The sequence below is a fragment of the Lissotriton vulgaris genome, chromosome 9 (assembly GCF_964263255.1).
Source record: "Lissotriton vulgaris chromosome 9, aLisVul1.2, whole genome shotgun sequence".
NCBI lineage: Eukaryota > Metazoa > Chordata > Amphibia > Caudata > Salamandridae > Lissotriton > Lissotriton vulgaris.
In genome coordinates this window covers 449,211,933-449,238,887 of record NC_141697.1, presented here as the reverse complement: position 1 = coordinate 449,238,887, position 26,955 = coordinate 449,211,933, and positions in this window count along the sequence as shown.

Below are 26,955 nucleotides of genomic sequence, written 5' to 3'. Positions count from 1 at the left end.
ATGGAAAATATGTTGATCACCTTCATTGCCAGTCACCACCGGCAGCCACTGCCATACTTCTTCACCCTGGTCCGGGTCTCACTGCCCCAGGAGCTGCCCTGGCAAACTGGGTGGTCTGAAACAGCCAGGCCGGTCCACATGGGGGAAACTCCCTCTGTTGCCAAGATAGCTCAAAATCTCCTCGGCGCGAGTTGAAGAGTTGCGCCTATCTTCGTGCACAGACCGTACTGAACTCCTGTGATGCAGAGAGGGGCCCCACCGACTGTAGGCCACAAGCAGAAATCCTCTGCTCTTCCTGGAGTCAGACCTCCATTTCTACTATGGCATCTCTCCTGCCAGGGGGGCACAGAGTATCTCATGTGCTGCCCATGCAGGGCCCCCCACATGCGCTGAGGTAGTGGAACCACAGAAGGTAAAAGGAAGTGCTCACCATGTACTAGGTGAAGGGGAAGTCAACAGCACTCTCCCTGCTAACAAAAGAACCAGGGTCACCCAACAATGTCAGTCACATGTTGCTCAGAGCCAGAAACGAACAAGCCTGCAGATGAACAACAGAAGGCTCACCACACTGCAAGTTGCCAGAACATGCAGGGCAGGCCACCACTCCCTGGGAGGTCACTGGGGTCCCCAAGCAAGAAGCAGGCTCATGCCAGCACATAGGCAAAGTCTAGATGGCAATTCCCTGGCAGCACAGCAATCCTCCGGGGTAGTATATAGAACAAGCAGCGTCTGTTACAAATCCTCACAGTGTCTATCTCATGGGGTCAAAGCCCCTGTACTTATTGTCCTAAAGTATTTGTTCTGGGGGGCTCTTCAAACACTGTGCCGAAGTGCACAACACCCCCATTCATATCCCAGGCCCTGGCCTCAGACACGCTACAAGGGGGCAGAGACAGCATTGTAAAAGGCAGGCACAGCACTTTTCAGGTGCAGGTGCAACTCCTCCCACCACTCTAAATGCAGCCAAGTTCTTTTCAGCCGTGCTCTGAGTCACTGAGGATTGTCAGGACACACCTCAACCCCCCTCGTGACTGCCTTGAGTGAATGCACATCCCCACTCTCCTGTCAGTCAAAACCAGACGTTGAATACACATACAGGCAGAGCACAAAGACTAAGCCACATAAGCACACAGAAATGCCCACTTCTAAAAGTGGCATTTCTAAAATAGTAATGAGAAATCAGTTTTCACTAGCAAGCGGGATTTATCACTACTATTCCAAACATATCAAAAATTGCCATGCTACCCCTCTCATATCAGACATTACCACTGAAGCACATATCTGGGACTCCCAATGCAAACCTATGAGAGGGCAGCCTCAAATAGACAACTTTGACAACCACTCACAACAGAAGACACCTTGAAGCCCATGAAAAGCATCCACTCCTTAGCACCCTCAGACCCTTGCGCACATCACATCTTACACAGAGCAGCCTCAGCCATCGCACCCGAACTATGTCGGATGATCAACTGCTCCTTTGCGACCGCCACCTTCCCCCGATGACTGAAAACACGCCAAAGTTAACCCCCTCCTGAAAAAACCATTCACAGACCAGACAGACCTAATAAAACATCAGGCCCATCTCCCTGCTTCCATTTGCAGCCAAGGTCATTGAAAAGGCCGTCAACACCCAACTAGTGAACTTCATCGAAGCCAGCAACATCCTGGACAACTCCCAATCTGGATTACGCAACAACATCAGCACCGAGACCACCCTGCTCGCTGCCACCGATGGCATCCACTCCCTCCTTGACAAAGGCAAAACAGTAGCCCTCGTCCTCCTGGACTTCTCGGCTGTCTTTGACACTGTCTCTCACCACACCCTATCCACCAGACTCCACAACACCAGCATCCGCTGCAAGGCTCTTTACTGGGTAAGGTAATTCCTCACCGGCAGAACTCAGCGGGTCAGACTCTCTCCCTACCTCTCGGAACCAACAAAACCACCTGTGGTGAGCTCCAGGGCTCGTCGCTCAACCCTACCCTCTTCAATGTCTACATGGCCTCCCTCGCAACAATTGTCAGGAACCACAAGCTCAACATCATCTCTTATGTCAATGACACCCAGCTCATCCTCTCCCACACCAAAGAACCCAACACCACCAAACACAACTTCCAAGAAGGCATGAAAGTTGTTGCCACTTAGATGAAGAACAGCTGCCTGAAACTCAGCACAGATAAAACAGAAGTCCTCATCCTCGGCTCCACCCCTCTGCATGGGACGACTCCAGGGGACCCCCTCAGTCGATTATCCCCCACCCCAACGGAGCACGCACGAGTCCTCTGCATCATGCTAGACTCATTGCTCACAATGAACCGCCAGATCAACGCTGTCTCCTCGACCTGCTTCAACGTCGTCTGTATTTTACGAAAGACATTCAGATGGATCCCCTCCCAATCCAAACATACTCTCATCAGCAGCAGCCTGGACTACGGCAACAACCTATGCGCCAGAGTAAATGAGAAACACTTTAGCAAACTCCAGACCGTCCAGAATGCCACAGTCAGACTGATCTTTGACATCCCTCACCGCAGTCACATCACCCAACACCTCTGCGACCTCCAGTAGAAAGAAGAATAACCTTCAAGCCACGCTTACAAGACCCTTCACAACACCAGGCCAATATACCTGAACAACTGGCTCTCCTTTCACACACCCAGAAGACACCTCAGATCAGCTGACCTTGCTCTGGCCTCCATCCCACACCTGCACATGACCAGGACCGGAGGAAGGTCCTTCTCAGATCCTGCAGCCAAATCCTGTAATGGCCGCCCCCTCCACCACCGGCAAGCCCCACACTGACCCAATTCAGGAAGGACCTAAAGACCTGGCTTTTCGTATGACCCCAGCACTCAAAGGAGCCGCTCTCCTCCCCCCAGCACCTTAAGAACCTCACATGTGAGTAGTTGCACTTTATAAACCCTGATTGATTGATTGATTGCTTGATTGATTGATTAAAAGTCGAGGACATTTGTGGTAATAGGTTATTTCTAACAATAGCTATTTTCATATAATAAGGATTAATGATTGATAGATTCCATCTATTCTTATTTGATTTGATTTAATTACATTATATTTGATGTTAGTTTAGGGCTCATTTCATTTAAAATGTTTGATGCCAAATTAAAAGCTTTTTAAATAATTTTTTATTGTCTTCCCCAGAGCTGAACTTTCCCAGACTTGAAACAATTGGAGATTTACCATTAGTGAAATGTTCTTTATTTGTCCTGTACATGTGTAAACCCCGATATTCCCGAATGGTTCTTCAATGTGCAAAGTGAAATATTCCTGTGGGAACAGAATTTTAACTATTGCTAAAATTGATTACCTTGTATCTTTTTTCTACAGCTACTAGGCCTATGTGGACTCTCAAATCTTTCATTTCTCATGACTAGCATGGGATGCATCTCGCTATTGCAACTGCCCTAGGTGGCATGATGTAAATTCGAGCATATGACAGTCTGGTGTGATGCTACATCACAGAGACACTGTTAGAGACTTTATAAAAGAAGAAACTCCAAAGGACGGGCATCACCATTCCTACTCTGTGACCCGGATGCTATGCTGATCGATTCCTGATGAACATTCCTCTTACTTTTGGACTGCCTCACTCATGCTACAGTCGATAACTGATGGACTGGAATCTTCTTTGCCGAACCAGTTCCATTTTTCTGTTATTTCCTTGTTTATGCTAATGGACTTGCCCTTTAAGGACTTTAGATGTGAACCCTTTCCCATTCTTTTTTTTGTTTTAATAGAGTTTTATATAGCGCACACTTGACAAGAATCGGGTATCGGAGAGCTTTACATAGCACCAGTTGCGTTTCACGAGGACACATTCATTTTTTTGTTAGGCATGAGGAGATTAAGTGATTTGCCCAGAATCACAGGTTGTTCAGCGTCATTGCAGAGACTCGAACCCAGTTCCCCTGATTCAAGGTTGATCGCCCTATTCGTCAGCCGAACTCCTCTCCTTCTTCATAGGATTTGAACTGTTAGACACAAACCTTCCTTCTGTCTTAATGGTGGTGGGACTCTGTAACGCTATAAGCTGATTCTAATTATAACCATCGAAGAAAGCCTGCTTAAATGTTTGCCACTATTATACAAGCTGTGATTTTTTTATTGAAATTCTAAAGAGATTGCTTGTAGCAATGAACTTTGAATCTTTAATACAATAACTAAAATTAATGTAATATCTGTCTCAGTCTATTATTGACTCCTGTTGGTTCTTCCATTCAAACTGTGCTGGTTACTAATGACTTCATTGCATTGTAGAGAGAACCAACAAGCTCTGTCAGAACATCAAGAATTACTTATTTTGTTCTGCATTGCAATTGCAGAGGTTTTGGTCAGCATAATCCTAAATCGACTTAACTTCTTCAGTAGGTTGGGTCTTCCTGTTGCTCTTCTTTATTTCTACAACATGGTTTTTAAGAGGTTTGTACCAAAATCTGATCTCAAACTTGTGAGCTGGCTGTCGATTAAAGGTCCTCATTGGACAGCTAACGTGGTGTTTGGCCACCCTAATTTCCATCCCTCCTATTGGCAAAGAAAGATTTGTCAGAGGATCATTGTAATGTTGTAACTGTATTATGACACCAAGGTATTAGGACCCTGGTTTCAGCACAAACAGTAAGGGGCAGGATAAAAAGACAGGAAGCGGGAAGGATTGGAGAGGAGGGGGAAGATTAGAAAGGGATATGAGGAATGCAGAGGCAGCTATCCAAATTACGGACAAGAAACTACATGAAATAACCGACAACATGTAACACATGCAGCGTCCTAGTCCTTTGTTATGGCCACCATCAGCTATCTGACAATCATTGCCTCTATGGTAAATGACAGTGTTACAGATTGTCCAATCATAAATGGCCCAGTATGGTTAGAGTAGTACAGGGGAGTAGATATAAAATTTAAAAAATGACAACGCTTATGCTGCATAAAATCTCTAAAGCTGCACACACACATTACTGAGGGTGTGAAAGTAAATACATGGGACCTATTTATACAAGTCTTCTCACTGGGCCCTAAAATACATCAAATGAAAAGAGTTATTAATGACCTAAGCATCATTAAATTTTACTCCACAAGTGTAGTTCATAGTAAAATGTAATTTACGGTTTCTATAAAACCAAAATATTACAATGGGCCTGAATATAAGTATAGGTGCTATTTACAGCACCTGGTAAATAATGGCACCACTGGGTTTGTTATTTATCGGGTACAATATATACCATTTATTATGAATTTCTGGGCAATAAAATGTGGATTTTGGTGTTTAATGCAACAAATTCTGCACAATACAGTAATTACTGTATGATTTTCCCCTGTTACATTTTACCAGGTTTGAAAATAAGCATTTATTGAGGTATTTAGTACATCTGATAATCACCAGATGAGTTAAATAATGTCAAATTCATAATTCCATCTTGTGCGTTAACTGGAGTTTGCCCATGAACGGTAATAACCGCCCACCTTGTAATCAAGGCCTAAATCAGTGTGATCAGGCATTGCTACATTCTCCGTTAAAAGCTTATTTTCATTCGTATTGTATTTTTAGTAAGGGCACATGCACAAATAGTAACTAGACTGCAAAAAATAACAGATTGTTTCTATTTGACACTTGATTGCAGGTTTCACTATTTCAGAACTCGGTGTAGTCAGTGGCGTAGCTAGGGCAGAGGGGGGGGTCGTCCGCACCAGGCGGCACCATTTTTGAGGCGGCCGTGGCTGCGCGGCACTGGAGTCCCTTTGCGGCTGCGGCGGCCTTTATAATTTATTTGGGAACGAACACAGTGTCCCCACTCCCCAAATAAATTATAAAGGCAGCCGGTGCCGCAACGGGCCGGTAGTGCCGCCGCCGCCGCCCACGGCCCAGTAGTAAAAGTGCAAAGTCGCACTCCAGCCTGCACTCCTTCTGACCTGCTTTTGGTAACTGCAGGCTGCACATGACAGTGCACACAAACGCAGGACTTACTTTTTGGCAATTTAATTGAAAGCACCGGCGTGGCGCGGCCGACTGCAACAACAGTGCTTTCAATTAAATTGCCAAAACTAAGTCCTGCGTTTGTGTGCACTGTGCAGCCTGCAGTTACCGAAAGCAGGTCAGAAGGAGTGCAGGCTGCAGCGCAGCTTAAGTCCTGCCGCGTTAGTGTGTCCACAGTACCCCCGCCGACCGTTGTTGGCCCCCCCGTCCCAGGCTCAAAGTTCAGAACCGTCAATCAGTTTTAGCGTGTGCGGCGTGCGCTACCAACGACGGCCCTGTGATGACATTTTTCGCCAGCCCTCGCCTCGCGATCAGAACGTAGCAGTGACGTGTTACCTGCTTCATCGCTACACTCTCGTCGTGAGGAGTCAATTCTGGCCTGGGGGCACCGGAGGGCAGTGCTTTTTATACTTGCAGGCAGCTATTATTCTCAAGTGAGACTAATTGAAAGAGGTGAGAGAAACCTACCTACATTGTGTTACCTGGTTTTGATTGCACCATGAAATATTGATGCTTTTAGTTTATGTATTTAAAAAGAGATGCCAGGCCTGCAGTGCGTCAGGCAGACGCACTACAGGCCTTTTGTTATCAGGTGTGTTACATATGTGTGGTTTTCAAGCCAGCCTTATGCTCGACCAGTGCCACATTATAGTACAAATAAGACAATGAGGATTACAAGGTGTAGGAACCACATGTCACTCATACTGGTAGACATTTTAAGAGTATTTGGACTGTAGAAGCACAAACTCAGGATTTAAAACATGCCACATGATTGGGTTAACTTTGCTAATAAGAATTTATTTGTACCCAAAATAACCTTGTAGCAACATTAGGATAATGAAAGACTGGGCAAAAAAAATAATCTTACCTATACCATGCAGTTTGCATGCAGCTTTTTGATAACAGTCCAAAAGAGAATGTGCTATATTAGGATTGTAACTTATGAACTGCAAATTACAAAAGGATTTCTGTGACCAAAGCAGTAGCCCATTGATCTATTCACATAAAATACAGTTCTGTGATCTGTATGATACACTTCTTTGCAGCACGAATGCTACTTTATGATGAGTCAAAACTGCCTCTAGACAAAACCCTGATCTCTCTCAGCAGAAACATTAATCACCAAACTTATCTTGACATTTTTATTGTAGCCTGGAAACTACTGAACAAACAAGTAACTCTCCAGCAGGTGCTTTTGAACCATAAGTTACTGCTATTGTTATCAAACACAGCACCCCCTGTGGTGAGCACCTGGTGCACTGCCTAGGAGGTAGAAGGTGGAGAGATGCATAAGGAGGAGCCATAAAAATATATTTGCCTTTGCTTTGTTGCAATATGGGCCGGAAAATAAAGCGTACCGGGCCTTTTTTTGAAACGTGACTTAGCATTAAAGATGTGCTGACTTTTCACAATTTAAATGAAAATAGTGCTGTGCTGTAATTAAATACCCCCTCTCCCACTTGTGATAAAATTACAGGGAAAACACCTGATCTTGGGTGTCACCTGAGGGTCTTCACGTTGCTAATAAGCTCCTCTTTACATCCACCTATGCTGTTTCAGTAAGACACTAGAGCACAGAAGGGCTGACTTTAACAAATATATAACAATTAACTTTTAGTCCCCACAGTCATTTAACAAGAGAGGGCCAGAGGGAATGCCTGCCAGCACTCTATTGCAAGGATAATGTCCAGGATTACCCGTCCCTTTTCCCAAAATTTGGACTTTTTCGGGAAAATCCGGGACATTTTGCTATCCTATAATGGTCTTCCATCCATTTTGTCTTTTACGCTTTTTGTTTGTTTCTTTATTTTTTCTTTTGTCATTCTTTCTATCTCCCACTTTGTCTTTCAAGTTTCTTTCTTCCATTTGTTTTTAAGTTATTTTTCCTTTGGTTGTTTGGTTCTTTTTCATCTCTCATACTGTCTCTTTATTCTGTTCCTTTCTTTCCCTTTTCCTCTCTTTCTTTCTTTAACAGTTTTTTCTTTCTGTTCTTGAATGTGTCCATCTTTCTTCTTTGTTCCTTCCTCCTTCTCACTCTCTTTCTTTCATTCTTCCCTTTCTGTTTACTTTTCATTCTATTTTTCTTTCTCACCCTGTCTTTCTTTCTTCTTTTTGATCTTTTTTCTATGTTGTTATTTACCATCTTTGCTCACATTTCTTTCTACATCTCACCATCTTTTGTCTTTCTTTTCTCCCAGTCATTTTTCATCGCTGTATTTCTGTAGCTATACCCCATTTTGATCTTTCGTTGATTTCCATCATGTGTCTCTTTTCCTTAATTCTTCATCTCACACTATTTCTTTTTTAGTTCTCCATTTTAGACAACTTTAGATGATAGTAAAAGTTCATGTCGTCACTCACCAAAAATATTCACCAAGAAATACACATAGACTTATAGAAGTGTACTTTTGACAACCCCTTTCAGCATCTAGCTACTGCAGTTTAGCTGGCTTCAGGCATTGGCTTGAGTGATGTCCATCAGTAATTGTATCAGTCCACCGGATATCAAAGATGTGGACTACTTTAAGAAGTAGTTCACATACATTATGCTGTTATTTTATTTTGTAAATTGATTTTTTTTATGTGCCGATACTGCACTCTATTTGCATGTTTTCTTCAGCCGTTTTTTAATAATTTTTTTGGAGGGCCTAACTGCTTCTAAGAAATACTGGGCCGCTTATACACATTATTTAGTAAAAAAAGAAAGCGCCTAATGCTGCACATTATTAAATCAGAGATTGCGCCCTAATTCTTTATTAAAGCTACCTCATCCCCTGATGACTTTAGCATGCATGGGTTCATTGCATCATCATCTAGTGTAAAGCATTCGCCGGTACCTTTTTTGGTTGAAGGTTTACAAAGACTTCTTAGGAACATTCGGATAGCATCCCTTGAATGCATTCTGCCCATTACATACCATTGACTTCAGTGGTGGCGGCTGGTGATCTTTGAAAGGGATGGGGCGTAATACCTATCCTGAAATTCTTCAACATCCTCTAGCGTGGTGCGATGGTGGCTATGCTTTGGTTGCTTTGCTGGCCTCGCTGGCTCTCTGGACTGTGAGTCTGCTGCACTGCAGACTCAGTACTAATAGGGGATAGATCATGCAGTCTGTGTTTTCTCTTTTGTACTGCCAGTCACCGGTGAATTCAACTGTGTAGCCTTTGACCGTGTCATGTATGTGCATGTAACTTGCATGATCGAGGTAACTATTAGCAGCAATACTACGTGTCTCTCGGACATCTTTCAAGTGCTTACCTTCCTTTTTCTCGAACACCCCCTGCCCCTCAAGGGCCGGCAATCTGAGGGATAGCCCCAGGCGCCACAAGCTCTAGCTACGCCCCTGGGTGTAGTAGTTTTATCAGTCTCAAGGATAGGCCAAGCTGAGCTCTGCCCTGCTAGTCCACTAATCCGGGACCTGTTAAATATATTACTGCAGCAGGTGCATGAACCCACTGACTAATCTTCAAATCCTAATAAAGCAGTGGCTACAAATAACCACATCTACACCAACAATCTTAAAATACATACATCTATCACTGTAATTCGAATGGCTTTATACTTGCAGGGCCCACACTTTTGCTAATTTGTACAGGGCTGGGTGGCTTCGAGCTGCAGAAGTCCTTGCCAGTGCAGGCGATGAAATGATTATTGCCAGCTAAATATTTATGGCCTGGATCGGTTTAATCAAAATGATAAATCTCTGCTGTATTCATGTGTCAATTGCGACTTAGATCGGCGCCTGATGGTATTGTAAAGCTTGTTTTCTTGAATTTGAAAGAGATGAAAGATTTTAATCTGCGGGTCTGGGAATTAGATTTTTTTATGGTATTTTTCTTCCTCATCTGAGAGATATCTCCCCAAGGAAACATGTGCCAAGGCGTTCTTCGGTAAACAAGTTAAAAAAAAGAGTGCATTTTAAAAGCAAGGTTATTTTTTTTACGTTTGAAGGTATCTTTAATTTCAAGAGGCTTGTAAATTCATGTTGTAAAGCTGTTACCAAACACTAAAAAATATACTGTGCGTTTTTGGAAAGTGTATTTTGCCGTTCAAAGCGCCTGACGCTCATCTGTCTGTCTCAAGAGCTTCTGGGATAGCATAATGAGAGGCCTCTTTGATCCCTTGCATCCAGCATCCTGACATCCCAATCAGATCCCAACAAAAGCAGTTCATCTCGGATCAGAGAAACACAATGCACGTTTGCAGCAGTGATTGCAGGAATATCTGACCCTTTAAAAAATGCATATCTATTTGGGTTCCCACTGTTTGTCAAAGCGGGAACGAATACTGCTACAAACTATGAATAACTCATAACACGAATTCTACAAAACGCCATGTAGCTAAATCTAAATCAGTGTCAGAATTCAGATTTGCCAAGGCCTTTTGTGTGTACCAGTTATAATTTCAGTTTCTGTCTATATTGTCACGCTTTCGAGATTCTGCCTATCTTCTAGGAAGGTCATGGTGCCTGACCAGATATTTATTCATCCCACATTGTGTTCATTCTTTGCTGTCTGTTAATGCACACCATCACAGAAGCACTGAATGGTGCAAACGCCGCCTAGTTTAAGTGGCGGTGAGAATAATCGACTATTTGTACAGTTACACTGTGTAACTTCAATGTCGTTCGATGCTTCACTTGAGCTCATTAACTGCTTTTGAGTCCGCGACTGCTGGAGGCAGACGGATCGGAGTCCTAATTGTCTGCACTGTAAAATCCTTGGCACTGAGGCTTAATATGAATTTGCCATTCATTAGCCTCACCCTGGAAGGATGCGCTCTCTCATTCTCGAAGGCAGTGCATAAAATTAATATTATTATTTAAATGTATTGGTATTAAACCACTGTATGCCGAAGACTTGCACCACTTCAACATTTGACAATTGGAAGCCCAAGCATTTGGATAACAGTAAGTAAGTAAGTATTTATTATGCATGTTTAATTAAAACCGTAGCATTAATAACATTACAGGTTGATATAAAAAAGAATAGCATTAGAGAAAACTGTTATAAAATAGGTACAAAATAAAAAACCTTTGTTTTAGAATAAAGAGACGTAAATTTAGTCCAATTGTGCTAGCACTGCTGGCTCAGGTTTGCAGGCCTGTTTGAAGTTTTTAATTAAGCTGGATAACCGATAGAGAGGTCCAATTCAGTATCTCCTGTAGTCTTTAGCATGACTCTACTGTCCCTTGTCCCCCCTTCCTTGGATAACAGGGCGTGTTAACGTAAATTTGGCATTGATTTGCCAATCTGATACAGAAAAAAATGTAGGTATCAGTCCACCAGTTGACCTTCCTTTGCAAAGAGGAGAACAAAGGCAGTGGAGAGCTGGCGTAGTTGAGTTAATGTGGCGTCTGGAATGGTGGGCAATGGGCAGTGCCAGCCCGTACAGGTAAACGTGGTGAGGTGGGGCAGGGTTTGGGTGTAGAAGTGATAAACGACAGAATAGGGAAAAAAAAAATATAACCACTTACCATGCGTTCACGGCGATGCGGCGAGCGCCAGGTAAGTGGATTTATTTATTTATTTTCCCTATTATGTCGTTTGTCACTTTCACCCCCACCTCATTCCACTCCTGCCCACCGCCTCACCACGCTTACCTGCACAAGCCGAAACTGGCAATGTGTAGTGCTTGAAGTGGTAAATTTGAGGATGGAGGGGGAGATGCTGGCATCTGGAACTGGTAAATTACAGTCAGAGCTTAACAAATGAGTAACGCAGCGTTTACTGCTGTGTAAATGTAACTGCTGACCGGTAAAGTATATGTTTGCAGATGGAAGTTCTGATTTTAAAATGTGCAAGTGGACATGAGGACAAGTGATTTCAGACCCTCACTCAAGATGTGAAGACACATGAGTTCATCACAACTGGTCAGGAATTCTCCTACTTAAAGCAATCAAACTCTTTAAACCCACTTATAAGTACGGTTCTCATTCAGGCAAGTATGAAAAAAGCTAATTACGCAACATGTTTAGAAAATTACGAGGAATTATATGTAATTATGCGAAATGCAAGTTAAGCACTTGGCGATATATTTCTGTTTGAAAATAGTCCATGTATCCATTCTGGGTGCGAGGATGCTGGGGCATATTACCAAGCAATAGGGATAATTATCGCTATTGCTTAGTAAGAGACAAAAATTTACCGCTGAGCTGCGGCAATTTTTATTGCAGATAAACCTTGGTATTACCAAGGTTTTTCACAAATGCGATAAAAATCGGCCGCAATGCATGAATATTGCTGAAAAGTCAGTGATATTCATGCATTACCGAGCTAATGCTCTTAGCCATGTTATCCACCTCCCATTGGATAACATGGCTAAGAACTGCTCAGGGTAGGTGTTAGCTTTTGGAGATATTCGCGCTTATCGCGAATATCTCCATAAGTTGGTAATAGGAGATAGCAATGTTAGCGACTGTTTCCAGTCGCTAACATCTTGGCACGCCCACTTTGCATGTCATTAGTGATAAATATCACTGACATGCAAAGTGGGGCCCAAGATGGTCGCTATCTCCTACTAGCTGCCGCTAACTGGTGTTAGCGACAGCTAGGTAATAGGGAGATAATTTTATCTCCGCTTTCTTGGCTTTTAAAGCCAAAAAAGCGGAGATAAACCCCCTTGATAATATGCCCGCTGTTCGTGCTAAAATATAGCTCCAAAACACAAGTGCACTGAACAACCGCCACTCACATTCCGGTCCTTCTAGTTGCCCCCGCTATATAAGGAGATTTTGCTTAATTTCGGGAATTTAACAAAACAAACATAATGTGAAATTCCATAAACTACGTGAATTATGCTGGGATAATTTAAGTTTTACCCAGGCGTGCTATTTTTACGCAGTATACGCTTTAAGTCACAAGTACATTTTCTCGCCTTTAATCCTTTCATTTACAACCACATGAAAGTATGAAAACGGTATGGATAGTGAGACGGGCTTATCTACGGGGTTGCTCTGTCGTGCACTCCCCTATAGTCCTATTAAACATTGCTTTAATTTTCTGGCTTGAATGTAAGCTGCCATTGTCTCTGGGTAGTAAAACATTTCTTTATAACCCCGTTTCTATAAAACATCACATTGTGTTATCCCCATCTTGCGACAAACAGTGCCATATGGTGCACTGTAGGATTTCAGTTAATGAAATTAGCATTCTATGCTTCTGGGACCATATATGCAAATTAGAAACTGTGGTACAGTCTGCACATGCGAGCTACTGATGGAAACAAACACTAGCAAAGCCAGTGGGTCTGGCACTAAGGTGCTAAGGAATGCAATCACAAGTATGCACAAATGCTACTTGCATGTGTTAGCATCAGGAATGGTTCGTGCAGCTAAGAGCGGTGGGGTGAGGTGGGGTGGGGAGTCAACAGACGATGACGAGGGAAAATACATTATTTATTTAATGTATGGCTAGGGCGGTCGACCTCGAATCTGGGGAACTGGGTTTGAGTTTCGTCAATGATGTTGAACATCCTGTGATTCTGGGCAAATCACTTAATCTCCCTGTGGCTAACAAAAATGAGTATGTCCTCATGTAATGCAACTGGTGCTATGTAACGCACTCTGATACCCACTTCGGGTCAAGTTTGCGCTATATACAACTGTAAAAAAAAAAGAAGAAAAAACATAATCCCCGATCGCCTGTCGAGTTCTCGCCCACCCCGCCTCACTGCTGTTATCTGGACGGGCCACCACTGGTTACCATACATAAGAGGATTCAGCATGACCAATAGACTACAGTTTAATATTACGTTAAACCCCAGAGCGTATCATCAACAAGTAGTTCATATACCTTGCCATCCTATGACAGAACTGTTTTAAGACTTACCGTGCTCATACACCTCACATAAAGTTCTGTAACACTAGAGGGGATATCTGGGCATATTCATGGGACATGGCACCCACCTCCCTTTAATTCATGCATAATCTCATTAGGGAGGATGAAGTGATTTCTTAGTTTGAAAATGGGAGGGTTTCAGACACATGCAAAGCTTGCATATAAAGCAGGATGGAAAGTCATTATTAAACGTACTTTTTGCATGATGCATAGGCCCTGAAAGAATGTATTAAGGACCTCTAGACATAGTGGTTGCATAGAGATCCTCAGTTAAAAACCACCAGTGCATCCTGAATTGTAGGATTTCAGGACATTGCAAACAGAGCATATCGCCTTGCAAACCTCTCATTGAAAGTGTATGGGAACAATAGAAAAAAGGGGGACTGTGCTTTTGAGCAAATCAAAGAGAGGGTGTGTCTTCAACACAGAAATCACATATTTACTTCTGCTAGTCAAATTATAACTGTTTCTTTCCTATGTGCTAAATAAATATGCCAATGCTTTGTTATGAAGGGGATAGTCAATATTATGGATCTAGGGTTTCTCTTGTGTGATCCAGTTAAAGAAGGTGGAGAAACGTTAATAATGTTGGAATCACTGCTACAGGTGCTAATAAAGGGCCTTATTTAGAGTATGACATTTGGGATAATCTATCACAAACATTGCAATTGTCCCAAACATCGTATTACAAGTGCATCATGGGATATCTCTCCTGTTTTGATGGAGTATCCCGTTGGCCAAACTCTAAATTAGTATTGAAGTTCCTTCATTGTGTACAACAACCAACCTTTTTTTTGTTTCAAGCCTTTGGAAATAAAAAAAAAAAACCTATGCAGTTCCAATTACACCAGCAACGGGATAGCAGGTAGGAGCTATCAGTTGCTTCGAGGCATTGAGAGCGCACTTTTTTGTTAGCCAGTCACATATGATAAATGTTATGTGAAAATGTATGAGATTGTAGCATAAAGGCACAGCCCTGTACACTGGTATTCCATGTTCCTCTGGAGTTAGGCACAATGGGGCAGATTTACTACTTCTGGCGCATCTCTGCAAATCAGCAGGGATGTGCCAGAAGAGTTGCGATGCATCTGCCCACCAGTGCGCCACCACTGATGCGCCTCATTTACAATGCGGCGCACTGTGGCACACGGATGTGCAGTTGCGTGTCGCAACCCCCCGTCAGAAAGGCAGCGCATTGCTGGAGTTGCGTTGCATGCGAGACACAGCTCCAGCAAGGCTCGGGGATGCCCTATCCCTAACATGCTGCGTCAATCCTTACGCCTGCTTCGAGCAGACGCAGGGTTTTGACGCAGCATGGCCTTAAAAGTGACTGAGTGAAATCTTGTAGATTTCTCTCAGCCACTTTTAGGAGGCGTTCCTGCGCCGGAACGCCCCCCCCCCGCACTGGAACGTCTACATGTGGGGCAGGGCTTTACAATGTGACGCACCTCCCAGATGCGTCACTAAATACTCCACTGCATGGCTCTGGCTCTGTGCTGCCGCTGCGTCACAAAAGTGACTCAACAGCGGCATAAAAGAGGCGCAAGGGGCTTGTAAATCTGCCCCAAAGTTTTTAAGAATATTTCACCAAGGTAAAGTATTGCAACAGTTACCAGATGTTCCCATTGAGTCAGACATATATCCTTGAATTGTCCATCACAAATGTGCAGTACCATAAGCTATTACTAGATGTCCCTCCTGAGTCAGAGATAAGTGTTTGCTGTACCTGACTGCATTGCATTAGCTCTTCATTTGAGATTCCATAGCATCTGAAGTTAAAACAAATACCACTGCCTCTACAACCTCAAGATACCAGAAAATTGTGATCTGGCATATTTCTTTCAGAATCTCCTTTTTTTGAAAGAAGACTGGAGCAATTGAAAAAAACTCCATTATGCTTTTGCACTTCCTCTATGTTCTGCAAGAAATAGAGGAAGTCAACCTAATATTTACAGTCGGTACAAGTCAATCATATCCAACATGCAATGTTTCCGTAAACTGGACAGCTCTTTAGCTTTTTGTTCTATTAATGTGGAGAAATGGGTAGGAAAGCTGATGGGACTCGCACTTGTGATATCAAGAGACCGCACCAATTTATTGCACAGTTTTTCAGTCTGTAAGTTACATGGTAAAACTGTTTTTAGCTATAACCTCCAGTACCTATACTATATAAGTAGGAAAGCTACTGTGAGAAGGTGGTTCTGACCAGCTGGCCACCCAGATTTTTTTCTTTTTGAACACCTGAGTCCTGAGCTTTTACTGGCAGAGAGCCTCATAAGCTGGGACTCACCCACAGTGAACTCATGATAAAATTAACTGCATGTGGATTTCATCAATGTCCACCTTGTGAAATAAGGCTGCTGCGCTCTGCAGCCAGGGTTAGGGGCACCGGCATGGTTACATGTGGACATGTGTGCCCCCGTGTAAGGGGTGCGCGGGGAAGATTCCTGTTGTGTGCAGCACAGGAGCAGGTACAGATAGAATGGTGTAGCAGGGATTATGCAGAGTTGGGTGGTGGCACAGAATAGGTTTTATAATGTGGAGAGACATACGTAAGGGAAAGTCAGTGTGCTTTACTGTTTCACTATAGGAACACTCCATTATTCTCCTATGAAGATGGGGACCACATGGGGTAGTTTCAGTTCCCTAGGGCCTATAAATACCAGACGCGCACCAAAGTACACTGTAAGTTGTGTAAAAAGAAGTATTCTGCTCAGTCCAAAGCCATATCTGTACTGGTTAAGGGTCATCTAGAAATGTCATATTCCTCTGACTCAGATCATAACCAGAGCCTGGCCGGGTGTGACCCTGACAGGCTGAATTAATTACCTTCCTCCCCAAGCTGTAGCATCAGAGGCCTAGCCCTTCACTGCAGGCATTCCCAAGGGCGAAGATCTTCTCTCCAGGAGGGAGAGATGGGGGTGTCACCCGATGTCAGGCACCAGGCCTGCTCAGGCCTGAGCCTTGAAGTCAGCAAGGGGAGAAGGGTGCGTTTTAGAGACCATGTGGCATGAAAATTCTGGACAACGCCATCTTGAAGTATCCCAGAGGTATTTGCAGGAAGGAGGGAGCAGGGGCTGAGAGGTGATGTGTCGCTGCAGGACAGGGCAGAAGGGCCTTCCTGCCAGCCCCCTCCAATTTCTCTTAAAACCTCTTGAACAGGAAGAGGAGCTCTCTCTGGAGTGGGGTCTTGCTGAGGAAGATAGGTGCTGGAACCTGGCGCCATGGGCAGTTGGAAGGAGGAACCCTCTGACTGTCCCAGGACTCTGGACTGTGCCTGTGAGAGAGTCCAGGGGCCAGCGAGGAGAAGCCTGGGCCTCTGCGCAAGGAGAAGAGATGCCAAGAAGGAGAGCCAGGTGAAAGGCTGGTGCAGGGAGCCAGTGAAGATAGCCCCCTGCTGAGTTCATCCTCTTGGAGGCCAGGAGGTTGGCGAGAAGTGCTCTAGGTGGCTTAGGCTAGCCACCAGGAATGAGAAGAGTGCAAGATTGTGGAAAATTTGGAGCCGAGAAATGCCCCCCCAGAAGGTAGGCTGCCTTTTACCTATGAGCAAACCAATGATGAAGCGCGTGCAGCTCTGCCACCTGTCTTGGATGTGCCCCTGGGTGGGTCAGGTCACAGGGTCTGCCCCCAGAAGTGGGAGATGCCAGGAGCGCAGTTGCACCCCCTATAAAGGTGCCTACGGGGCCAAGGCTCTCCATCCTGGGCCTCCGAGAAGTAAAATCGGGAAGCATCATCACGCTCCCGTGAAATGGCCCCAGAAGGTGACAGGAGCCTACCCTGGCCCACAAGGAAAACTGAAGTCAGGGAGTGCCATCGCACCAACTGTGAAGTGGTGCCAGAGGCCCGGGACCCCCAACTCTGCACCCCACAGAAGTCCGGGACTGCCATTGTGCCCCCACCTTGAAGATGGAAGCCGGATATCGCTGTCAAGCTCCCCATGAAGAAATTCCTGGGGCCAGAACCCCAAACTCTGGGCCCGCAGAAGAGGAAGTTTGTCTGTTGTTCTCCCAGTGAAGGTGAGTTGGGGCCCAGGACCCTTTCCTAGGCCCTGGAGCTAGAGAGAAGAGGGGGGAGTGCCACTGCACTCCCCTGTGGCAGGAGAAAGGAGGGGTGAGTATGTTGCACTACCAGAGGATCCGCTCGACCAGCTGCAGTGGCTCTCCTCTTCATGTGCACTTTTAAGCCCTGTCAGAGGGGCCTTGGAGCTAGGTGCAGCCACAGCCACAAAAAAATGCTATCAGATGTTATTCCCTGTGTGCTCGTAAGATGGCCCCCCTCTTTGTCATCGTCAGGAACCTAGGGTTCAGCATTGTTTCCTACACCGACGACACCCAGCTGATCCTCTCGCTCACCAACAACCAGAGTCAGCTTCCAGAGTCAGCTTGCACAGTGGAATGAAGCCCGTTGCTACCTGTATGAAAGACAGTTGCCTCAGATTCAACTCAAACAAAACTGAAGTACTCATTTTGGGACTCACCTCCTCAGCTTGGGACCACTCCTGGTGGCCCGCCGCATTGGGAACCCCCCTACTCCCATGTACCATACATGTAACCTCGGCATCATACTTGACTCTTCTCTCACAATGAACCACTAGATCAATGCTGTATCCTCATTGTGCTTCCATAAGACTGCCTGCTTCGGGAGACATTCTGATGGTCCCCACTGAATCCAGAAAGACAGTCTCCCACGCACTCATCACCAGCAGAGAGAACTTCACTGGCTCCCAGTCAATAAAAGAATCACCTTCAAGCTCCTCACACATGCCCACAACGCTCTCCATGAGGCACGACCAGCATATCTCAGCCGCCGCCTCGCATTCCACGTACCCGCCAGACACCTGTACTTCCCCTAACTGGTCCTGGCTACGGTCCCACAGATCCAAAAAGCCAGAGCAAGATCCTTCTCCCACCTTAATGCCATGACCTGGAACACACTGCCTCTCTACCTCAGGCAATCCATGTTGCTGACCCAATTCAGGGAGGACCTCAAGGCCAGGCTCTTCGACTGAACCCCAATACCCAGATGGATCAGCAGCCCCGCAACTCATCCCTCAGTGCCTTGAGACCCTCATGGATGAGCAGCCATCCTCTATAAAGCTTTTATTGATTGATTAAGAATGTAGGACCCCCTAGTTACCTTGAACAATTCTTCAAAAATGTCCTACATTAAATTCCCTACCTGACCAAACCCTTAACTTTGTGGCCCTGTGAGGAGGTAGGCCCATAGTTTCAAGGAGTGTTGTCAATCCTCACCTCCATGCTCCCTGTGCCCTAGAAGCAGGTGGGTGGTAGGGGTGTCCCTCACCTTGTGCCATGCTACAAAGTATGATGCGGAGTGAAGAACCACAGGAACTTGCACTCTTGGATCCATGTATTCCTCAAGAGTGCATGGATCCTCTAAGAGAGAAGGAGCGGAAGCATTGAACTGTGCAGGTTGGCAGGTGCATCAAATGCAGAGCAAGTGAAAAGAAAGAGAAAACCTTTTCCTTTTCCTGTGTCCACTGTACTTCCACTGTCTGAAGAACTCAGTGGCCACAAATGATAATCTGACATTTTTGCTTGACTTGTATTGTTGGTAGCATCATTATAATAAGAGTACCTTTCCACATTAGTTGGGAGGAAAGATGCGAGTTAAGTGTAATCATCCACCACATGTACCAATATTATGTGAATTAGCACTGCTAGTATTTTAAGCGTTTTCATGCTTGAAAAGGTTTTGATAAATAGCAAGTAAAAAAATTCTAGAAAATGCTACACTCAAGAAAGAAATGGAGCTTCATTTTTTATTGGTAATTATTTTGCATACAGACTCTGAATTCGGTTGTCAGTAAACAACTTAAGGGTGGATAAGGTATAGGCAAACTAGCACTTACTTTGCTACATGCAGAATTCATAAGTCTGCAACTCATATTTAGACAATGCATTTTTTTTATTATTACTCTTTCTTCAGTCATAAACATTAAAGTTTTAGTGCTTGAATTCCCTTTATGTGATTGACGTGTAATAATTTGAAGTGAATACATAGGATTAAATCAAGTGCACATTTTTTTTTATGTGGTCTTTTTCTGTAAATAGATAAATAAGCTTGTATGAAAAAAATGGTGGTATTTATTCATTGAAGTTGATCATTTCGTGTTTAATCATTATTATGAAATGACAGAGTTTCTAGGAGATTAATAATTGCATGTTTCATTTTATTGTACTTTTAAAACAGCACTGTTTAACAGTGTGAAAAGAATTGACATGGAGTTATGCTATTCATTGTTAAATGTTTATTCTGAAAGTCTTCAACACACTTCAGAGTAATCTCATAAAAAGTTCACAAAGAGAGCAAAGGGTCAGAGAGGATCTTCACACCAAGCGACAGAGGGGGACAGGCATAATTGCACACCCACACCAAATGAAGGCTGCTTGTAGGCATCTCATTTGTGTTTGGACAAAAACTCGGGAAAAAAGATGGTACTAAAATATCGTGATAAGAATATTGGGATATCAAAAATAAAACAGGAATATCAAAGGTGAAAATAATGTTTTTAGTGTTGTTTTTTATATAGGAAAAAACCTCAATGTAGAAATGTGTTAATGTGTATGTAATTTATTGTAGTGTGTTTAATTCATATGTTTATTATTTTATTTATTTCTGTCTCTTGTAAGATCATTTTTTAGTGATGAAATTGTTATAATTTGTATTTTTAGTTGTATGAAGTTTTATGAATAATTGTTTAATACTTTTTTTAGAAGCAGAATAATGAGTTTTTAAAAGATACAGGTGGGAGATTAAAATTATGTATATATATTTTAAATTAAGTTTTAGAATAATTATAAAGATATGTAAATTAATAATTTATACGTTTTAAAATAATTTTGTTATATTAATATAAAAGTCTTCAAGGTTGCTTATTCTGCTTTGGGTAAAGTCATGGTGTACCCTTATTTGGGTGTCCTGTTTAATGCCAAAAATTGTTTGAAACCATTAATTGAGGTCACAAGATCCCAGCTTGTCAAAACCAAGCGGGCAGTTTATAGTTTTGCACATATGTGAGGCTCCCGGGTGCAAAGGGACCTTTTGAAAATGTACTAGGCTAAATGCATACCCTATTCCGATATGGCAGCAAGGAATGGGGTTATGCAAAATTGGGTAGGATCCAACCGTAAGAAAACAAATTCCTATGCCAGATGTTATAGGCTCCAAAACCTACCCCAGCTTTCTCGGTTCAGGTGAAGCTTGGCCTTTCTCAAGTGATGGACCTGATATCCCTAAGCCCCTATTGGGTTTGATTAAGATTTTGAGCAGAGGAGGATTTTAGCTAAATCAGTTGATTCTTGCAGATTGTTTGGCCCTCGATCGGGGTCACAAAATGCGGTGTATACCCTATGTTAAGGCAGCATTTGCTTCCAAAGGTAGGTCCAATATCTATGAGGACCCCACTTCTCTCTCCATGTGTGGGCTAGGGTGTGTTAAAAGGCTGTTCTTGAACGGTTCCGGTTTGAGAGAGAGTAACTGGAGCTGCAGAAACCATCAGTGCGGGGTCATATGCTACTAAAAACTGTGCAGGGATTGGAGCTGTATCTAGCCATGGGCCGCTCACAGAATGATAGGTTTTTATTGGCCAGGTTTAGGTTTAACCAATTGGATCATATTTTGGCAGAGGAATCGTTTTTTAATTCTTTTATTGAAATACCTGAATTTTAATCAAGTTAGGCCAGCCTCGTTGTATCTTCAGATACTTCCCACTGATTGTGTTACTTTTACTGTTTCATCATTATTATGAGCTGCTATGGCATCCAGGAGATCTAGATTGTATTTTTTTTTAAATCAAGTTTTTTTTAAAATAGACAATTTCATATTTTTTATTTTATATTTTTTAATTTTCATTTTATGGTTTAAAGTTTAGAAATGATAATAAATATTCTCTAAAATATATTGATTATTAATAGTAAATATTTTTTTTCTTCTATATTTGAATACTTTTCTATGTATATGCAAGCCTAGCTAGTCTAGGAGAACCTTTACCAGCACCACCTGGAGATAATACACGAATAAGAGGTTTGTGGTCTGTCATAAGCTTATTAACATCTTTGTGACCTTTTCCCTCCTGAGGCGGAAGCCGGGAGGTCTCGCTCTCTTCTTTCCTTATTTTAAAACTTGTGTTTGACATTGTTATCTTGCTGCCTCTTGCGCTTGATTAAGAAGCGCCAGAGACATTTTAATGTTTATTTTCATTTGCGCTTGATTTCGAGGTGCTAGAGATTAAGGACCCGAGAATTTCACAGCGCTCCTTAGCGCTTCGCTGTCACTTCCCCCCTCCCCTACCCCTGGACCGCCCTCGGCCGAGCATCGACGCCGAGGGCTGGGATCTGGCCTTGGCGGCCATATTGGGTGTGGGCCACGACGTTCATGCGCTCTAGCAGCGCTATAAGGAGAACGTCCACGACTCCGCGCAGCGGACGCGTACAGCGGTCGGCCGGATCTGCGCCGGAGTCGTGCCAGAGTCCTGCCCGTCTGCGCCCAGTCAGCGTCCCGGAGGCGCCCGGGTGGCAGGCGAGGCTCGACCTTTGGTTGATCGTTCTATCTTTCCTGGCGCTGCCATGATTTGTTATTCGCCCCGGGAGCTCCGCTCATTTCAAAAGGCCTCCTGTGCCTGTCATAGAGTCTTTCCTGGTCGGTATAAGGGCAAGCGGAAATGTCCGGGTTGTGGCTGGTCTCTGGCTAGTGCCCCACCCTCCATATCTACCAGGGAGGTGGGTAGCGCAAAACACCTTTGCCTGCTTTTAAACACCAGATCTGTTCGTAGACACGCCCAGGAAATCTTCGATCTCCTTGTCACTGAAAAACCAGCTTGTCTGATGCTGACAGAGACCTGGTTAGGCGAGTCATCCAATCCCGATATTGTTACAGCAATACCCCCAGGATATAACAGTTTTAGGCAAAATAGACTGAAAGGAAGGGGTGGAGGCGTAGCACTTGTGGTTAAGGAATCCTCTGCATGTTCCATCATTCCTACGGATGATCACAGGCTCTGAATCCCTTGCCTTTTCCATATCACTGACACCTCAATAATCTTTTAAAGGGCTCTTAGTGTACAGGCCCCCCGGCCCTGTTGGGTCCTTTTTTGAGGAGCTCCAGTCGATAATGTCGATGCTGATTCTTAGAGCAGAACACTGTGTGCTTGCCGGTGATTTGAATTTCCATATGGATGAGAGCTCCGATCCGGATACAATGAAATTGATGGATATTATGACACCCTTAGGCCTGACCCCTTTTCTCTTTGGACCAACGCACGACAAGGGCCACACTCTAGATCAGATCTTCTCCACGTCCCCTATCGGAATGTCGGCATTGTTGCCGGTACTGTGGTCAGTCCATTATCTGGCCAAATTCTTTGTTCAGTGCATTAAGAAACCTCCGAGCACTGCTCTGAAACACCAGGGACCAGTATCCAGGGCGTACCATCGGGTGTCTCCAGAGATGCTGGCTCAGGCCTCTCTGGATCATCCTTTCCCTGTTACGGGCAGTCTGGAGAAAGATTTAGACTCTTTGCAACAGTGGCTGATGGATAGGCTGAACGACCTAGCCCCTGTGACTCCCCCCCGACCAACACCTAAATGGGCCTCTGCCCCTTGGTGCACTGATATTTACAACAAGGGTGGTGAGGGACAGAGTCTCTGAATTAAGCAGAAAGCTCTCACCCAGTCAAGAGATCAGGGCTAGATCCAACACCGTTTTTAGCTCACTGCACCATCCCAGTTTCAGAACCTGGCTGTATGCAAATTAGTCTGTTCCTGTCCCAGTGCATGATGGGAACAGGGCAAACCAAACTACAAAAGCCAATTCTTACACTGGGAAGGAAACAAGCTCCCGGGGACCGGTTTCTGGCATTACAGCCGTCTTCGGCCCGGTTTGCTTGAATCCTGATGGTGCAATGAGCAAGGGTCTCACATCTGAGAATACCCTTCCACGCTTAGGGTGGACAAAAATATTTACAACAAGGGGTGGTGAGGGACAGAGTCTCTGAATTAAGCAGAAAGCTCTCACCCAGTCAAGAGATCAGGGCTAGATCCAACACCGTTTTTTAGCTCACTGCACCATCCCAGTTTCAGAACCTGGCTGTATGCAAATTAGTCTGTTCCTGTCCCAGTGCATGATGGGAACAGGGCAAACCAAACTACAAAAGCCAATTCTTACACTGGGAAGGAAACAAGCTCCCGGGGACCGGTTTCTGGCATTACAGCTGTCTTCGGCCCGGTTTGCTTGAATCCTGATGGTGCAATGAGCAAGGGTCTCACATCTGAGAATACCCTTCCACGCTTAGGGTGGACAAAAATTTTTACAACAAGGGGTGGTGAGGGACAGAGTCTCTGAATTAAGCAGAAAGCTCTCACCCAGTCAAGAGATCAGGGCTAGATCCAACACCGTTTTTTAGCTCACTGCACCATCCCAGTTTCAGAACCTGGCTGTATGCAAATTAGTCTGTTCCTGTCCCAGTGCATGATGGGAACAGGGCAAACCAAACTACAAAAGCCAATTCTTACACTGGGAAGGAAACAAGCTCCCGGGGACCGGTTTCTGGCATTACAGCCGTCTTCGGCCCGGTTTGCTTGAATCCTGATGGTGCAATGAGCAAGGGTCTCACATCTGAGAATACCCTTCCACGCTTAGGGTGGACAAAAATATTTACAACAAGGGGTGGTGAGGGACAGAGTCTCTGAATTAAGCAGAAAGCTCTCACCCAGTCAAGAGATCAGGGCTAGATCCAACACCGTTTTTTAGCTCACTGCACCATCCCAGTTTCAGAACCTGGCTGTATGCAAATTAGTCTGTTCCTGTCCCAGTGCATGATGGGAACAGGGCAAACTAAACTACAAAAGCCAATTCTTACACTGGGAAGGAAACAAGCTCCCGGGGACCGGTTTCTGGCATTACAGCCGTCTTCGGCCCGGTTTGCTTGAATCCTGATGGTGCAATGGGCAAGGGTCTCACATCTGAGAATACCCTTCCACGCTTAGGGTGGACAAAAATATTTACAACAAGGGGTGGTGAGGGACAGAGTCTCTGAATTAAGCAGAAAGCTCTCACCCAGTCAAGAGATCAGGGCTAGATCCAACACCGTTTTTTAGCTCACTGGCTTGGTAGTTTAGTCTGCCCTGTTCCCATGATGCACTGGGCCAGGGACAGACTGATTTGCATATAGCCAGGTTCTGAGCTGGGATGGGGCAGTGAGATAAATAACGGTGATGGATCAAGCCCTGATCTTTGGACTGGGTAAGAGTGGTCTGTTTAACTCAGACACTCTGTTCATCACCACCCCCTTTTCTAAATCGTCCTTGGTTCACTGAAGCACTGTTGCACTCCCGTAGGCAATGCAAAGTGGCCGAAAGGGCCTGGAGATCTCAGTACGATGCCGATGCTAGGCTTGTCTACAGAAAGCGCAGAGATATGAATCAATCAATCAATCATTGCATTTATATAGCGTGCTACTCACCCAGAGGGTCTCAAGGCGCTGGGGGGGGGTCCGCTACTGCTCGAACAGCCAGGTCTTGAGTTGCTTCCTGAAGGTGAGGTGGTCCTGGGTCGGGCGGAGGTGGGTGGGGAGGGAGTTCCATGTCTTGGCGGCGAGGTAGGAGAAGGACCGTCCCCCTGTGGTGGCTCTTCGGATGCGGGGGACGGCGGCGAGGGCATGGCTGGTCGATCGAAGCTGGCGTTTGGGAGCGTAGAAGTTGAGGCGGCTGTTGAGGTATCCTGGGCCTTGGTTGTGTAGGGCTTTGTGTGTGTGGGTGAGGAGACGGAAGGTGATTCTCTTGCTGACCGGGAGCCAGTGCAGGTCTCTCAGGTGTCCGGAGATGTGGCTGCGACGGGGGATGTCCAGGATGAGTCGCGCTGAGGCGTTCTGGATCGGCTGGAGTCTCTTTTGGAGTTTGGCGGTGGTTCCGGCGTAGAGGGAGTTGCCGTAGTCCAGACGGCTGGTGACGAGGGCCTGGGTGACCGTCTTCCTGGTCTCGGTGGGGATCCACCGGAAGATCATACGTAGCATGCACAGTATGTTGAAGCACGAACAGGAGACGGCGTTGACTTGTCTGGTCATGGAGAGGGAGGAGTCCAGGATGAAGCCCAGGTTGCGTGCGTGGTCTGTTGGTTTGGGTGCGCTGCCTAGGGCGGGGGGCCACCAGGAGTCGTCCCACACTGCGGGTGAGGATCCCAGGATGAGGACTTCTGTCTTGTCTGAGTTCAGTTTCAGGCGGCTGTTCTTTATCCATTCGGCTACCTCTTTCATCCCTTCGTGAAGGTTGGCTCTGGCGGTGGCGGGGTCGTTGGTGAGGGAGAGGATCAGCTGGGTGACTTCGGCGTAGGAGATGATGTTGAGGTTGTGCTGGCGTGTGATGTCTGCGAGGGGGCTCATGTAGACGTTGAAGAGGGTTGGACTGAGCGAGGAGCCGTGAGGGACGCCGCAGATGACTTTGGTGGCTTCAGATCTGAAGGGAGGGAGACGGACTCTCTGTGTCCTTCCAGCGAGGAAGGAGATGATCCACTCCAGTGCCTTCTCCTGGACGTTGCTGAGGCGTTGTACTAGGGTACGGTGGCAGACAGTGTCGAAGGCAGCGGAGAGGTCGAGGAGGATGAGGGCCGCTGTTTCTCTGTTGTCGAGTAGCGCTCCGATGTCATCGGTGGCTGCGATCAGGGCGGTCTCGGTGCTGTGGTTGGCTCAGAAGCCAGACTGCAAGGGGTCGAGGGATCTGTTCGTTTCGAGGAAGGCGGCCAGTTGCTTGTTGACGGTCTTCTCGATGACTTTTGCTGGAAACGGGAGCAGTGAGATGGGGCGGTAGTTCTTGAGGTCGGTCGGGTCGGCTCATGGCTTCTTGAGTAGGGCGCTGAGTTCGGCGTGCTTCCAGCTCTCCGGGAAGGTGGCGGTGTCGAAGGAGGTGTTGATTATGTCCTGCAGGTGGGGTGCGATGACAGCGTCGGCCTTGTTGAAGACGTGGTGAGGGCAGGGGTCAGTCGGAGATCCGGAGTGGATGGAGTTCATCGTGCGGACGGTGTCTTCGGTGCTGATCGGAGTCCAGGCGCGGAGGATGGTGGTGGGGGTGGTGGTTCGGTCATGGCGTTCGTCGGTAGAGAGCTGAAGCTGTTGT